General features: G+C 42.7%; 1 pseudogene across 1 annotated transcript in view; it reads left to right on the top strand.

The window, feature by feature from the left end:
* Positions 1–17788, top strand: part of LOC147452266 (uncharacterized) — a 157429-nt pseudogene that overhangs the window by 14806 nt on the left and 124835 nt on the right. The window contains exons 3-5 of the transcript XR_015189028.1: positions 820–954; positions 2930–3145; positions 3308–3434. The product of XR_015189028.1 is annotated as an uncharacterized LOC147452266 (transcript). The remainder of the gene's footprint in view (positions 1–819; positions 955–2929; positions 3146–3307; positions 3435–17788) is intronic.

Here is a 17788-nt window from a genome sequence, read left to right as displayed (position 1 = left end):
GAACTAAGAAAACATGTATATAGTATCTGTATTGAGGGTGACTATAAAAACTTTGATGACAGGTCCGCAGAAGGGCAAAAATGCAACTTTTTTGTACCTATTTGTTTTGCCCAAAAAAAACTTAGTGAGGTAAAAGCAACCATATGTTTTGATCACCAACCCATTGAAGTTAATGGGTCATTTTATCTCATGTCCTACAAAAATCCCCACTCTTATTTATATGCAATCAACCGTAAGAAATTGCTGTTTTGGGCAAAATGCACTGGTCCATCAACTTTGGAGGCTTGTAGTGACCAAGGGATGAGAAATCTTACAAGTTTCTCATTTTTTCCATATGTAGTATTCCTTGAGCTATAAGATCATGAAAGGATTTTTCAAAATGAGTGGATCTACTATGGTTTTGGAATTTTTTTTCCAAAACCCTGAAAGGACACATTTATGTCCTGTTAGGTTACCAGTCTAGTGCTAAGACTGGTAACCTAACATGTATGCTTAAATGCATGCTTGTAGGCCTCTACCCCGGGTTTTAAATGCAAGCTTGAATGAACGCATATAAGCTTATGGAGCTAATATGAATGCACATATTTGTAGCCTCTAACCCAAGTTTTCTTCAAAGCAAGCTTATCAGCTTATGGACCTTGGAAAGAGCAATGTACTATCTGCAGAGACAAAAAAAATTATAATACATGAATGCATGCATGCACTAGTAATACATAAGGCTCATACGAAACAATCAACATAAGGTTAGTAAAACAAATGAATGCTTGCACAATAGTACCTCTAAGTTGGGAGTGACAACATCTGCCATCTTTGAAGTAGTGGAGGCCTTGCGTGGAGGAGTAGTGTACACCTTCTTTTTCCTCTTCCTGGTAGGGGATGTGGATGATGTGGACAAAGGGGAGTCTGATGGTGGAGAAGAGGGAGATGGAGAACGGGTTTTCCTCCTCCTCCCTGGTAAGTGTACCACCTATTCATGCATATACCCCCACAATATGGGTAGTCACCACCCGTATGAAAAATACATTAAGTACCAATTACAAATAGTCGTACATTTCTACTTATGCATGGTTTCATACATGTATACACATCAACATACATGTACATGTATGCACATATCCATACATATGTCTACAACCTAATATACATGCATGCATGTGTATCATGTGAGTGCGTATAAGGAAAAACTAATACGTTACATACTAATACCATTACACGTATTTATTGTGGTATGGGAAGCATGATAAATATGAGTTTGGAATGCAACCTTGATTAATAGTGTATTCAAAATCCACTGAGAAAGATACATAAGCATGATCAAATGCGCCAACAATATATTTAGGAGAGATTGCAAGATCACAGATCCATGAGATAAGTGGTATAGGAGCCTATACATAATCCACACTACTAGAGTTAAGCCCATGTCCACCATGTGAGAAGAAAGTGCAAATTTCATAGAGAGGATATTTGCCAAGGCCATTAAGTATGGCAAGCCCATGTGGAATGCCTAACTGAAGATGAAGGTAACTCTATATTGAGTACCTTTCCTTGTATCCTTAGAAGTCCACTCCGTGTCCATGTCTCATAGGTCAAGCTCACATAGCATCTCCTCCGACGTGTCAAAGAAAGATGACTGATAACAACCTGTCCTAGCATTGAAGTCTCTGTGTAATATGACATCTCCCTCTTTTGAGAACTCCCAAATATCTTGTAATGTGTAGCGCAGAATGAGTGCATGTTCCTTTAACTTCATGAGAGAGTTCCTTTTAATTCATGAGAGATGTTCAAAGACTAGAGAGAGAAGAGAGAATGATATTGTGAGTGAAGGTTTTGTGAGTAATAGAAAGAGAAGAAGACTAACACCAGATAGGGTCCCAAACCCCTCTTCAAGGGAGAGGTATTTGCTTTAGATTTCATAAATGCTAATACAATGGTCCTAGATGCTGAGATGCTACTTGGATCTAGCTACTGATGTTTGGATATGAGAGGCTAAGAGCTGGAAATGCAAAACGCTAGGGACATTGAATGGGATATGCAAGCTCGACGAGGCTATGGGCTGATTTGCTATGGCCAATGTTGGAGATGGGCTGAAAACTAAAACACATTGGCTGATCTGACAATTGAATCCAAAAACGTTGGTGTTACTATGGATCTGCAAGGGTACGGTGAGGTTATGGCTGAAAATTTGTAATACAAGGATTAATCTAGTAATGATGGGCTGATCGAGTATTGTGGGCTAATGTTGGGCAAAAACTCCATGGTTCTAGGGAAGTTGGTGCTTACACTATGGGTACTAGGCTTATGCTTCAAAAGTGACCCATAGGGTCGCTAGTTAAATATGGAAATAAAGTTGGGTCGAGCAATGGCAAAGAAAAACAAACAATTTTAATTGGTTGCCTAAGATATCACTTATTAATGAGTTAATAAACTCGCTTATAAGAGGTGCTTCACGTGGAAGTAAATACCTTTGTTGGGTACTAATGCAATTGTATGGGAACACTCCCCAACAATGTATTGTCCGCACTCTGACCCACATGTATTGAGCTTGCTAATTTCTTCACACTATGTGTATCATGAAGCGCAACTACTTTCTGAAGAACACTACAACTCTTCCTGAACCTTGAGTAGTATGTTGAATGTGTGTCTTCTTTCTACAAGGAGACTCCGATTTGTATCGTGTTATAAGGGAAAGTGTCCTATTTGGGCTTTGATGTGTCTCTGTGTATAAAATGATCTCTCTCCCCTTGAAAGTATCCTCAAACATCCCTACAACAGATCTAGATTCTCCATTGCAATTCCATAGAGCTAGCTTCAAAGAAGTCCCATAGATCTCTTGGCATCATTTGACATGCCACCTCTATAAAATGCGACCTTGCCTTCCATCTTGGCTGCCAATATGAGAGAGAGAGAGAGAGACGTTTTTGTGATTTAGGCCATTTGTCTCTTCCAATTGATGTGAGAGATCGCTTGCAAAAATTGCAATATAAATATTCAGAAGTGTTGGATATCACAAAGAGTTTGAATATTAAGCTTGGTGAAGGGGGTTTTGGGCCGGTTTACTTTGGCAAATTGAAAAGATGGATCGCTAGTTGCTGTCAAAAAGTTATCACCAAGTTCAACTCAAGGAATACAGGAGTTTTTGAATGAGGTTAGGTTTTGCTTTTTCTCAACTCACTATAATTCTGAATGTCATATTTCACTATGGTTTTATTTCTCTTTCTCCCCCCCCCCCCCCCCCCCCCCCCCCCCCCAAAAAGTCCTTTAGAAGTTTTGACTTTGGTTTATTTCTTAATTTGTGTTTGTTTTACAGGTTAATGTTTTGGCACGAGCTCATCATAAAAATCTGGTATCATTGGTCGGCTATTGTTGTGAGAGGAATGAGAGGTGCCTTATTTATGAGTTCATGCCAAAAGGGACTCTTGATGATCGTCTTCATGGTAAATTATTGATCAGTCCTACAGGATATATCTCTATGAAAGATGCACGCAGTCAAGAACTTGAGTACCATATATCTACACACACACACACACACACATATATCTTTATTTGTCATTAGCTTGTAGTGCCTCATAAGTGAAGTTCCGGGTCTTGGTTTGCTTTATTGTTTCATGCTTGGTGCTTCATGCGGAGTCATTTCTTAGCGTAGATGCCTGCTCAGAAACTTCCTTTGTGGAGGCTCAAATGGCACTGTTGATGGTGATACCATGACACGGTTCACATGGTCTACTTTCATCCAACCTAGGGGTCGTAGACCATCCTACCTAGGGACAGTTGGGGGAGAGAGAATTGATTGTTTGGGCCATTGGGTATTTTGAACCCAGCCAAGGTAGATAGAGACGTTACATACGATGGGTGAAGTATGATAAAAAAACTTTGCATGATACTAGACCTCAACTCTTAACTCCAAATTACGCTAATTACAAATCCATTTATATTATAGATACGAGATACATATCTATGTATCTCTTTGTGTGTGTATGTGTGTGTGTGTGTGTGTGTGTGCGCGCGCGCGCGCGTGTGTGTGTCATAGAAACTTGGATGTAGGTATGTCTAAATGAGTTCAAGAGGGAGTGCTTCTGCACACACGTGTGCACACACACACACACACACACACACACACATTGAAATGGATATTAAGCTTATACTAGCATGTGAAACCAAACCTTGAAGCTTATAGCTCAAATTTTTTTTGCAAAAGAAGTTGGTTTCTCATTTTGGGTACTAGGTTCTCAAAGACTTAATACAACTGTAACACTTTCTTAGCGTGAGAAACCGGAATGTAAAAAATCAAGGATTCAAACTTTCAAAATTCAAGGTACTTGAAAATCAGTTAGTACTTAAGTACTGGATGACCACTACGCACACGATACTGTATGGAACTTAATGTCTTGGACGATAAATTTGGTGAGTTTATATCTGTGTGCTTGGGATACAACAATGATGAAAAATTCAAGCCTACTCAGCGCCATCCTGTGGTGATGGGAGGGTGTAGTATAGTGTTTGTTGGGGAGCCCTCTGACGAACGTTTATGATCTTTATAGGACCATGTCTAGCTCTAATATTCTGGATCGCCCACTTGTGTCGATGTGGTGGTGTGTAACCAGGCACTCTTTGTTGTCGACATGCTCTAATCTCCTCTACTCTAGCAAGTGTGACTTTGCTGTGTTGGATAACCCTAATGGGATGATATCTGTGTAGGGCGGAATAACTTTGTGAACCTAGTCTGTCTACGATGGCTCTCCCACTCCCTATTTGTAATAAATACTCTTGGTGGTGGTACATCGAAGTTGAAGGCGATTGGAGCATTGCTAGTCTGGAGTCAGCAACACTGGTTGAAGAGAAGATTGTGTCCCACCAAACTAGGAGGGTATCAAGCTTGGATGTAAGTGAAACAATCACAACTGCAAATGAAATGTGCGACAGACTCGACCTCTAGTTGGCATAGCCTACACATCCTATCCTTTGGTGAAAATCCATGCTACTTGACCCACCTCAATCTCAATAGGGTGGGATGAGACTGAGCTAACCAATCACTACCCTCAAGCTGTGTGGTAGGGATGAATCTATGCATGGGGAGTGATGAATAAATCCATCACATGTCAGTTATCTTGATGGCTATCTATTACCTTGACTGCAGTCTGGTCAGATTTGCTAGCAAGTGTACTCTTCACAGCCATTGCTTGATGTTTAGCTCGCACACACACCACACTCCTTCAGTGAAAGACCAAAGGATAGACTGGCATGTGGTTCTCCTCACAACCTCCCTACTTATAACCCTTGGCTCTTGCAAGTAGGTCCCCTTAACGCATGCCTGGCCCTCGGCTCCTAGCCGTACTGAGCCATTCAGTCCCTGGTCCTTGTCCTGCTGCCCGGTCCTACCATTGGCCTAACATTACTCCCCCCTTGGAATGTGTTTTTGTCCTCAAAAACACAAGTGATGGTATCTTCATAAGAACACTAATGTTTTCCACCGTGGCATCCCTCATAGATCCAACGGTTCGTTTGAGCGGAACCCGGTTCAGTAGGAGGTTCAATGAAATCAAGAGAAACATCTTGATTTTCTACATTTTTGTCCATTTGCAACCATCTGATGGTATTGGTTCCTATCCAAGCATAGTGTGTAGACTCCATTTAGATGCTAAACGAGTTTATCGCAACAAAGATGTACCGGAAAGAGTACCTCTTGTCACTTTCCATGAAAGTAACTTGCTGACATAACTCATCATCCAAGTTTAAGTCATTGACTTGTTCTCAAACTTCATTAGTAAACAACCCCACCATAACTAGTGTTTAAGGTTGAGAATCTGACTTATACATGAAGAGACTAAACCTAGTCGCAAACATGCTTTAACTTATGGTAAGCAAACTTTAAGTAGAGCAATAAATGCTACTAATTGGATTTCTTGGTGCTAACGTATGCACTTTGCATATCCTTTAGCACCAGATTACACTTTGTAATCTATCTATCCCCTTGGATAACTGACAGTACTGAGGTGTGTTTCCCCACGGTTTACAAATAGTCTTCACAGATGAGTGGTAAATGGGGTCACAATATCGTACAACATTGCGGAGGAATCAACAATGTCCTGAAGAACCATCTTGGTCAACACGAAAGATCCACAAGCACCCAAACCGAGCCATGACCTCTATTGGTGATTTGTAGACCCAAAAGTAATCTCAAAGAGATACTGCACATAGAGTGCAAAATGCTTCATAAGCAACTAATGTGATGAATATGCATGTTGTTTCAAATTAGCCTTTGCTAAACACTAGGGCCCATAACACCTAGTGTGCATGCATTTAGCAAATAAAAGATCCAAATTTGTATCCATGATCATCCTTGCCAATACTGATGGCGAATGTGATGCTCCGAGCACATATTGAAAATGAATGTAAATAGTTCACAAAAGAAACTAAATACATTCTGCTACAATCATTTGCAAGTAGTGCTGAAATGTTTGAACCATAATAAAAGGTGAAACATTAATCACTTCTAGTTACAAACAATGAAACTGTTTCATAAACAACACATACCCTTGCCATATACCTAAACAACCATCCGTTAATGTTATTGAGTAACACTGGTAACCTTAACAAGTCGTTCTTTCTGGCCACTAAAATTTTTCCTGATACGTTGTGCAAAAAATGATCTAGAAAACGAATTTGATCAGCACCAAGGGACATCGTCGCGACACATAATTGAAGTAGCGACGCCAGTGTGAGTCCCAGAGACTTATATTCTCCACATGTGAAATATGTCTCATGTAAGGATGTCTGAAAAAAGAACATCCTGCAAGTACAATATGTACTTGGGTCTGGAGGTAAATGTAACACACATGCAACGTGCGTGAGAGAGACCCTCATTATCCATGCTCCACACTCGCTAAACCAAACTCCTTGAGTTCCTAGACCATGTTGTGTCCCATGCGACAACATGTGCCAAACAAAACCTTACCATGTAGGTCGGTAACCGTTTCAACAAGAATCAAACCTAGCATGGTATCCTGATGAACAATGAAAGGAGAAAGTGACAACACTTGCTCAGAATGCTAGGCTCTTACATGACCTTGTCATGTGGCTAAAGAGCAAGCTGGACGAAAGCCTTCTTGTTGAAACATCCCTTTGGAATCAACTGGAAAAGTTGAATTTTTCCACTACCTCATGGTAGATTGCGGACTTCTTTCCTTGAACGTACAAATGTGATAGATCAAGCTGTGATCCTCAATGCCTATCAAGTGATTTAGTAAATCACACGCTGGGTCTTACCCCAAAACTGTGCTTCCATAGACACTCGTAGTGCTATAGAGAGAGCAGGAGATCCACGCAGAGCAGGACTTCTAAATCTTATGGATAGCCATGCTGTTTGAAATGTTTGCTGCATCTATACTCCGTGGTATAGATCAGCTGATGTGAGCTTAAGATGATCAGACACTCAACTCGATTTTGGCACTAAAAAACATGTAGTGCTAATAGAACACCCAAAACATCTGTAATGGCAAAACACTTGCGATGGGGACGCCACTGGGTAGATATGTTCAAGCTGGAGACCAATCACCCAGGAAATTCTACCATTTGGGTCTTACCCTAGGTCTCACAATGGCTCTTAGCCTTTGTGGCTCATAGCCCTTATGCCAATAAGAAATTAGTGTTCCATCGACAAGCCAATGAAGACTAATTTGGGTGATGTCTTGGCCACTTTTTGGGTGAGAGTTAGAGCACCTTGGCTCAGGCTGACTCACTTCACGAGCAAACATGTATCAAAAGCTTCTTATAAAGTTTTCATTATTCTTTGAGAGAAAGAAGAGAGAGAGAGAAAGAGAGCATGCTGAGGTGGGGAACTTTCCTTAAGTTGTTGGAGTGTTTACCCAATCTGCGTGCTCTTATGCATCTTATGCCTAGCTTGCAGCTTATTATATAAGTATGCAACAATCTGCATGTATGACGCTCTCATCGAGAGAGGTAACAGAGAACGCGAGTCACATCTTGACCCACCGACCTTGTAGGGGTCATGACTGTATGAGGATGACTTAAATAGGGACTTTGCCTGTGAAATAAGTCCTAGATTTAGGTTCCATTTAGTATCGTTGTTTGTTGACAGCAACCAAAAGCATGTTAAACAATCCATCACTTATCTTGTCCTTGATAGAGTTGCTAGGTGATAGCGAAGCGTAATTCATGAGGCGATAGAATTGAATCCACCTAGCTAGCATGCCTTGCATGCAGAATTGTAAGCCCTTGGTTACAGTGATGGCCTCAAACATAACAGCCAAAACCATAAGTGCCTTGCACAATCTAGATTGGTAGGGATGTTGTGAGGTACCAATGTGAATTTTGTTAAGAATATAATGTACCCTTTTCTTTTAAAATCTGTAAGTTTTTTTCAAATTCGAAAAAATAATGCCCTTATGTATATTATTTATGTAAGTTTCAAGAACTTTAAATACCCTTCTGTTGAACTCACGTGATAAGTTACATTCTTATTAGGTGACCTCCCCGAGCCCTTTGGATCCACTACAAGAGGCTATTCATATTAGCGACGCTCACACAGCGACGCTCAAAAAAAAAAATTCCCGGCGTCGCTATGAGCGTCGCAAATTTACAAAGAAATTTGCGACGCTCATAGCGACGCCGGCTGGGCTAAAAAAATAACCGAGCGCGCCCAAAAACTCAGATCTCAGATCTGAGTTTTTCGGCGCCCTCAAGCAAGGAGCAGGTAACGCTCTCCCTCTCTCTCTCTCTCTCTCTCTTTTTCTTCTCCACACACACACACACACACACACACACACACACACACGAGGAGAGGAAGGAGAGCCAGGTATGCTCCTTCCCTCTCCTCATTCTCATGTTCCCTTCCCCTCTTTCTCTCTCTCCCTCTCTCTCTCTCACACACACACATACACACACACACACACACACATAGTGTTTTTGAGAGAGAGAGAGAGAGAGAGAGAGAGAGAGAGAGAGAGAGTACAAACATAAACAAAAACGCACACACACATACATAAACAAAGAATGCACACACACATTGAGAGAGGAAAAGAGAGAGAGAGCATGCATAAACAAAAAACGCACGCATTGATAGAGGAAAAGAGAGAGAGAACATGCATAAACAAAAAACGCACACATTGAGAGAGGAAAAGAGAGAGAAAACATGCATACGATCCAAAAAAACGCACACACATTGAGAGAGAAAGAGAGAGAAACTAATTTAACGTCGTAGGAAACTAATTAAAATTAAAAGACCTAAAGATCTAGCCGACGAGGAGTTGAACTCAAGACCTATTATTCAAGAGGGAAATGGCATAATCAATCTATCATACTTGGCATGGGTGATAGAAAGGTTATACCATTTATCTCTTTTTATTGGCACACACATCCACACACGCGCACACACACAAGAAGAAGAGAGTTATAACGTCGTAGGAAACTATCTTAAAAGACGTTAAAGATTAGGTTATATGTAGACTTACATTAAATTAGATTTAGGTTTATTTTTAACTAGATTTACGTTTATCTACGCTAGATTTAGATTTACGTTATATTAGATTAGATTTAGGTCTCCATAGACTGCGATGCCTGCATGAAGCGGGCGAAGAAAGCCCTCAATGGAATATAGGGTATTGCTGCCTTCACTCATGGTGGGCTCCGTCGATCCAAAAGTACTGGTGAAATGTCTTCAAAAGATAGGGAAGAAGGTGGATCTTCAGGGCGGCAAGAGTCACTACATCCCCGACACAATGACCATCTAGACAACCTCTAGTCATTCAACAGCAACTTCAAAGTTAGTAACAAGAGCAAGAACGGTCTAAAGGGCCAATTGCTATCGTCAGATGTGGATGGAGATGAGGCAGCGTCACCGCCGGAAGTTAACTCTCACATCTTTAGTGATGAGAATGCCAACTCTTGCCGAGTTATGTGAAAAATTATGTGTTAAATCAGTTTTAAGGTTCTTATAATCCCTGTTAGTTTAGTTCTTTGTTTTTAATATAACATAATTTACGTTAGATTTAGATTTATGTTATATTAGATTAGACTTAGGTTTATTTAGGTTTACCCACACACACACACACACACACACACACACACACACACACAAGAAGAAGAGAGTTTTAACGTCGTAGGAAACTATCCCAAAAGACGTTAAAGATTAGGTTAGATGTAGACTTACGTTAAATTAGATTTAGGTTTATTTTTAGTTAGATTTACGTTTATTTAGATTTATGTTTATTTACGTTAGATCGAGTCCACGCAAGAATTACTTACGGTTTAGGGTTTAGGGTTAGACGAACAGTGAAAAGATCTACTGTGAAAAGATGTTAAGATGCTGTGAAGTGCTACAGCTAGAGAAGAGGCAAAGGGGTTTTGTCCACTACATGCAGTATCATGTAGACGTGGGTCTGTAGATTTCTTGTACCCACAAATATAGGTATTGACCAATAAAGACGAGATTATAACCCGGTGGTTCTGATCTCCGTACACCTCTAGACCGAGGTGTGCGGGGATTGGACATGACTAGAGAATGTGAGGTAGAGAGAGAGAGAGAGAGAGAGAGAGAGAGAGAGAGAGAGAGATAAGACGAAGAATGCCAATAGAATATTAAATTTGTTGTCCAGGTTATAAGTTTTTTATCCTCATTATGAGTAGTGACGAGGATGTGGGACCGTCCAACCGAAACACCTATCTCTCAACGAGGGTCTTATGTCCTTGTAATCAATGCAAGCATGCTGTGCGACGGACAAGACGTGTTTCTTTGCAGCACGTTCGCGAATTTGGCGAGTTCGATCCATCTATTATAGATCGAGTTGTTGCCAATTATAACTCGTCGGACTCTGACGCTGGCCAACAAGCAGCAATCTTGCAACCCAATAGACGTGTTCGCAGGCGCTTTGGTCAAGCAGCATATGTGAGGCCACAAGATGTAGCCTCTGACAGCTCGGGGGATGATTATGCAGAGCACATTCCCAACGAGGCAATGTTTGAGCCCGAGATTGATGAAATAATCGAGACGATCATGGATTCAGAAAGGCTTATCTATGATGATATGAAAAGTGAAGCCGATACGCCATTGTATAATGGAGCACGTATGTCTAGATTGAAAGCACTCCTGGTTCTTCTCAACATGCAGGCAAAGTTTGGATGGAGTGACACTAGCGTCACAGCGCTTTTCAGGTGATCTATTACAATTAGTTTACTTTAATAAAACTCTAAATGTATAATGATCTGATAGATTTTTACACGACTGTATCATATTTTTATGTTGTGTAGATTGCTGAAAGAGCACAAACTACCAGCTGACAATGTGATGCCAGATTCCCGAGAAGAAGCAAGAAAGATTTTACGAAACTTGGGGATGGATTACAATTCTATCCACGCTTGTCCTAATGACTGCATTCTTTTCAGAGGGGAATACATAGACATGGAGAAGTGATTGAAATGTGATTCCGAAAGATATCAAGTAGATCTCCACGGGACAAAAATTCCACAAAAGGTTTTGCGACATTTCCCTCTGCTTCCTCGCATCAAGCATTTCTTCGAATGTAAGTCCATGGCCGCCCTAGCATCATGGCATGAGGAGAATAAATCTTCGGATGGTGTGCTACGAATTCCTACAGATTGCGTAGCGTGGAAACATATAGATGGAACATGGTCGGATTTTGCCAGGGAAGCTCGAAATTTGCGCTTAGGCCTGGCTATGGATGGCGTAAATCCATTTGGTCAAAGATCAACATCTTACAGTGTATGGCCCGTTGCCATCGTCAACTACAACATTCCCCCGTGGTTGACTACGAAGAAGGGGCACCTATGGCTAAGCTTGATTGTGCCAGGGCGATATAAAGTGGGAAATATGGATGTGTATCTTCGTCCACTATTGGAAGAGCTACAACAATTGTGGATTGGCATAGAGGTGGTGGATATGAGCCGACACACAGGACGACGGAATGCTTTGATCAGAGGCATTCTAATGTGGACCATGCATGACTATCCCGGGCTAACAGAATGCTCATGTGATCTATTGACACTCCTCACTCAGACACTGTAAATCTTGTTTTTTCCCATAGTTGATCTATTATCATGTGTATACATGCAGGGCTTCAAACAAGCGGATACAGAGCATGTGTCACATGTGGACCTAGACTGAATGCACGTAGGGCACCCTCACTGAAGAAGCAAATCTACGAAGGTCATCAAGCGTATCTTCCAGAGAATCATGTGTTACGCGACGGCTTTTTGGGAAGAGAGCCACCAAGGATGTCTGCACAAGCATGGTTAGAGCAGAAGGAGATGTGCGATGACGGATTGCCTCCAGGGATGAAGAGACTATCTCTATGGTACGAGTTACCATACTGGCCCCGACTCATGATCAATCACTTGCTCGATCCAATGCACATATTCAAGAATGTGGGTAATCTACTATGGGACCATCTGACCGGCAAGAAAGATACTTTGGGAGCCAGAGTTGACCTTAGAAATGTGGATCGTGTGGAGCAATATTGGCCGCAAACAGCGTCTGATGGATCGATAAAACTCCCCAAAGCACCATGGATTTTCACAGGAGCCCAAGAACGCAAAGTAAAAGAGACCATTCGATCTTTGCGGACCCCCACTGGCGTAATGCACTCGCTCCGAACGTGTTTTACTAAAGAAGGAAAGCTTACCGGTTTGAAGTCACACGATTGGCATAAAATGTGTCAGGTACGTTCATAGTGGACTTTAATATCATTGCATAAAATGTGGACTTTAATATCATTGCTGCACATACTTTACAGTTTATTTTACCGGTTGCCATTGAGGGATGTTTGTCTCTCGACATCCGTAACACAATCTACAAACTTGCAAAGCTGGTGCAATGGATCTCACGAAAGGAGATCAACGTAGACTCCATACCATTCGCCAAACTAAATGCTGTGGAGCTTGTGTGCATGTTTGAGAAACATTTTCCTACTACAATGCTAACCATTCAGGTGCATCTTCTTGTTCACATAGTTGATGAGGTGGAAATAGCTGGCACAGTTCATTCCAGATGGATGTTCTTCTTAGAACGTTTCATGAAAACGCTTAAGGGATATGTGCGTCAAAAGGCACGTCCGGAGGGTAGCATGGCAGAAGTTTGGTTGGTATCAGAGTCCCTAGTGTACATTGGAGAGTGGCTAGACGGATTTGATAAATCCCGGGACACGCTATGGCGAACCATAGATGATGAGCGCATATCTGGGATTGTCATGTGCAATCTCGGTGTTGAGAAGAAGATGACGGAAGATCTAGAGGCTAAAATCAACCGATTTTGCATGCTTCACAATCCAGTGATGCAAAAGTGGATTTCACAATATGAGGATGCAAAGCAAGAGCGACAAAGGGCACGAATCGAGTGGAGATGGGGAAGACGACCACCGATGCACTATCCAGCGGTTCTGGAGAGCCTACCAACCTTCATGAGCTTAAGATGGTTGCACAACCAATTGAAAAGCGCACAAAAATGCGGTGACGAAGTGACTGAGGAAGAGTGGGAGTACTCTCGGGGTTGCGCGACCAAGGTAAGTTTGCAATGTACGACTAGCTAGTGACTTTATTTCTAAACGTTTGAACGGCCACTCATAATCTTTGTTCGTTGTAGTATAAGTCATACACAGCAGCATGGTGTAAAGGTCGACATTTTAGGGTGGAACGAATCGACAAAAAGCGTTTTACTCAAGATTGTGGAATCATGGCAAAATTTGAACAGTCTAGTCGACGACGTTCCTCTGATGCAGATCCTGTGGTGGCGGAACTCACTTACTTCGGCACGCTGCAAGAGATTTTGAGGATCGATTACAAAGGATTTTTTGTCGACTTGTTCGACGTGCAATGGTTCAAGATAATCATGGAGGGTCGCAACGCTACTGTGCGTAGAGGAGAGTCTGGTTTTCTTGAGGTGGATTCTACTAAGAAATGGACTGACCTAAGAGACACTTTCGTACTACCCGAGCATTGTGAACAAGTAAGTATGTAAATAGTTAACATCCCCCTTTTACAAGTTATGTGCTTGAAAGCTCTCATGTAAGTTATGTGGCTCTGGCAAGTAATATTTCATCCTACAAAGTCTACATCAAACTGGTGGTACGTCATAGAGGTAGCCCCTCGTAGTGCAAGGACGTATGAAGGCTACCATGTGCCAATCACAACGGCATCAATGGAGGAGATCAGAGAAGATGCTCAAACAGAAGCCGCTGCGGTGGTGCCAGACGAGCATCAAGATGCTACTACTCTATATGGGGTGCATGCAGAGGAGCTACAAAATGAAACAGAGGATATGTGTTTAAATGGAGAGCTCTATATAGATATAGGAAGTTATGCTGAGTTATGCGAGGATGAGAGAGAGATCTCTTAAAGCCACAAATATTGTATTTGAACAATTTTGCTCCGTGTTGTAAAAGCTCTGGCTCTCTAAGTACCTTCCATGGTGTATAACGCTCTTTTCTACTCGCGCTCACATCTTTTGATTGAAAATTCTGAGTTTTCAACTTGCCTCTTCTATCACTCGATTCATTGCGTCATTGTATTTATATGCGTCATTACGTCATTGTATTTAATGGTCTTTGCGTCATTGTCTACTCTATTCATTCAATATTAAGTTTAAATATTCGTGTGTTTAATGCAAGTATGGATGATGAGGAGTTTCTTTCTTCTTTGTCACCGCAGCAGAGACAGTGGTATGTGGAGCGTCATCGCTCTGGCGCATCATCGCGCATTCCTACTCCATCCGCATCTCCCTCTCTTTCGGAGCATTCGGCGCGCTCCAAAGCTTCGGCGTCGACGAGACGAGCTTCACACTCGTCTAGACACCGGCGCTCTAGTGGTGGCGGTGGCGGTTGTTGTGGGGATTCCGCCACCGATGCCTCCACACCGCCTCGTGTTCGACGAGGCTCTTTACCCTCCCCTTCTTTGCCCGCCCCCACACCAGCCACAGCATCGCCATCTACGCCAGGTTTTGCACGGCTGACTGTTCCTAGAAGCTACACACCTCTACCTACTCCGCCAGGAGCCACCCCTCTCGACACTCCTCGCTTCGGGGCCCAGACGCTGGTGGAGACACCTGACGTCCGTACCCCCATCGACACGCCGCTAGAGACCCCTGCCGGGACACCCAGGTTCACGCGTCACCGGCCAGAGGGCTTGTCTTACTCCATCGACTTCAGCGGCGGCATCATCATGGATGATGACGGCAAGAAGGTGATCTCGCGCATGCGTGGTCTTTGCTCTCAGCTGTTTAGACACTACATACTAAACAAATGGAGTGAAGTACCAAGTGATTTAAAAAATAGAGTCATCAACATACTTCATGATGAGTTTCCCGTTCCAACACGGGATCAGCGCTTCAATGAAGACCTGATGAAGATTCGAATGCGCGAATACTGCAAACACAAGCGTTCCGAAGTGCAAAAAGCAATCAAGAATGGGTGGAACAGGCCAGATTGGCTGGCCAAAGAAGATTGGAAGAATGCGAAGAAAGCAACGCGCGAGAATCCCGACAAGTGGAAGCAACAAAAGGATGCAGCCAGAGCGCGAGTAGAGGCAGGGAGCTCGCACCACTTGGGGAGCGGTGGATGGGCATCATTTGAGGCCGATTTTGTAAGTGTTTTCACATTGCTCTTTATGTTCGATAGTTTAGGGTTTATGAGTTTTTTAATTCTAACATAATGAAATCTTTGTATGTTTTGACAGTGGTCGATGACAGGACGTGATCCCACACCGTACGAGCGCGAGTACGCAGGCAGGAAGGGCTTAAACGCCCTGATGGACATTCTCAGTTCTCGCGGAGGCATGGTTAGTATTAGGGTTTACTCTTTTTTATTTTTTTTATTTTTTTATAAATGTCGTTATATGTTTATACTTACTGAAAGCTGTCTTATTGTCTTTTTTTGCAGAATCCGACAGATACGCCGCTTGGACGCGATGAGACATCTGACTAGACGACGTCAGTTTAGCCGTAGCTAGATAGCATTAGTTTAGGGTTTCTCATAGCTTACGTCTTTTTGAACCATGTATATTATTACATTTGTCACCGCAGTTCCTTTTGCCAATCAATTCTTTATGCCTATGATGTTGTACAATTGTCATTATTACATTTGCCAATCAATTCATTTTGCCTATGATGTGTACAATTGTCAATTTTGCAAAGAATGCGTCTTGTGGGTGACTATTTTGGGTCTATTATCTACCCTTGCACTTTTTTTAAAAAGTGAATCAAGTACAATATGGTTGATGGGTGGCAAGGCATTCAATGCCCTCCCACCAAAAAAAAATTCTCTCGGGTGTCGCTATAACCGTCGCTATTTATGGCTCTGTAGCGTCGCTATGAGCGTCGCTATAGTCTTCAGTGTAAACGTCGCTATAACTGTCGCTATCAGCATCGCTATATAGCGACGCTTAAAGCGACGCATATAGCGACGCTCTCGTAGCGACGCTCGTAGCGACGGTTTTAGCGACGCCGGGGGTTATAAAAACCCAGTGTATTTTCGTCGCTAACAGCGTCACAAGAGCACACAACCTCTTGTAGTGGAGCACATCCCTTGGAGCATCTTGAGAACATGCTATTTGTCGATTTTTCCTTGAAAATTGGGCTAACACTTTGTGTTTCCGAGTGCATGTGTTACTAGGCCAGTAACAGCTTTTAGCAACCGCCCAAAACACACCTTGATTTGCAGATCTCTGTGACATTCGGATATTGTTGAAGGTTCCCATCTGAAGTTCTACACATGCTATAAACCGGATGCTTTTCGGTCTCGTTCTTGCACTTTGCATGCCTTGCATGTCTCAGCCCTTGCTGGTGGTGCTGAGTACTTTCCTCCCTCTGTCACTGTTGCCTCTATGGAAGTGGTCCCTTGTGACCTTCGTGTGTAGGAGGCGAGAAATACCCCTTTGCCATGGCCGAATCTTGAGTCTTGCTTGAGTACACAATATCTTGTTGTAGCATGTATGTTGGCTCGTAGCCTGGCCACAACGTACATGGAGACCTCGTCTAAGTCCTAAGCATGACACTGTAAAATGAAAGCATTGCTTTACCCTGTTTGATCACATCGTAGTAGACATCATTGAACTTTCCTGGCTTCAAAATTCGCATCGACGGCAGATCCAAACCTTTTAAAAATTGTTGTGGCATCCAAGTACTGCAACCCTTGCCAGTTCATGGGGCAAAACCCTTAATTGGGGGTGCCCAAATTAGGGCACCCACCCTAAAATCTTGAGAAAACAGTGATGCAGGTAGCAATCAATGAGTCGAGGGAACACAGAGATCTAGCGTCCTATGTGGGCCGTAGCATGCTGAGATGCTTTGACAAAGATGACTCCCCTCTCCAGGACGATCTCAGCAAGATGCTTTGCACCCGATTTTGCATCGATGGGTCCTAACTCCCTTTCCAAGCAAGCGGCCGCTCCCGCATTCATCCCCTTCGGCCAAGTTCTGCAAACAACCATTCCCATGCCCATATCTCCTCAGTTCAAGTTCGCAGTTCCTTCAAGATCAACAAGGGCGCCATGAAAGACACACACACACACACACACACAGAGAGAGAGAGAGAGAGAGAGAGAGAGAGAGAGAGAGAGAGAGAGAGAGAGAGAGAGAGAGAGAGAGAGCAAGACCATGCATGCAACCGATCTCCTTCCCCCCTTCATGGCTCTCCTCCCTTGGGCTCTGATACCAGTGAAAGACCAAAGGGTAGACTAGCATGTGGTTCTCATCCCAATCTCCCTACTTATAGCCCTTGGCCCTTGCAAGTAGGTCCCCTTAACGCATGCCTGGCCCTCGGCTCCTAGC

The sequence above is a fragment of the Adiantum capillus-veneris genome, chromosome 8 (assembly GCF_014529385.1).
Source record: "Adiantum capillus-veneris isolate H3 chromosome 8, ASM1452938v2, whole genome shotgun sequence".
Classification (NCBI taxonomy): Eukaryota; Viridiplantae; Streptophyta; class Polypodiopsida; order Polypodiales; family Pteridaceae; genus Adiantum; species Adiantum capillus-veneris.
This window is presented reverse-complemented; position numbering and strand designations above follow the sequence as displayed.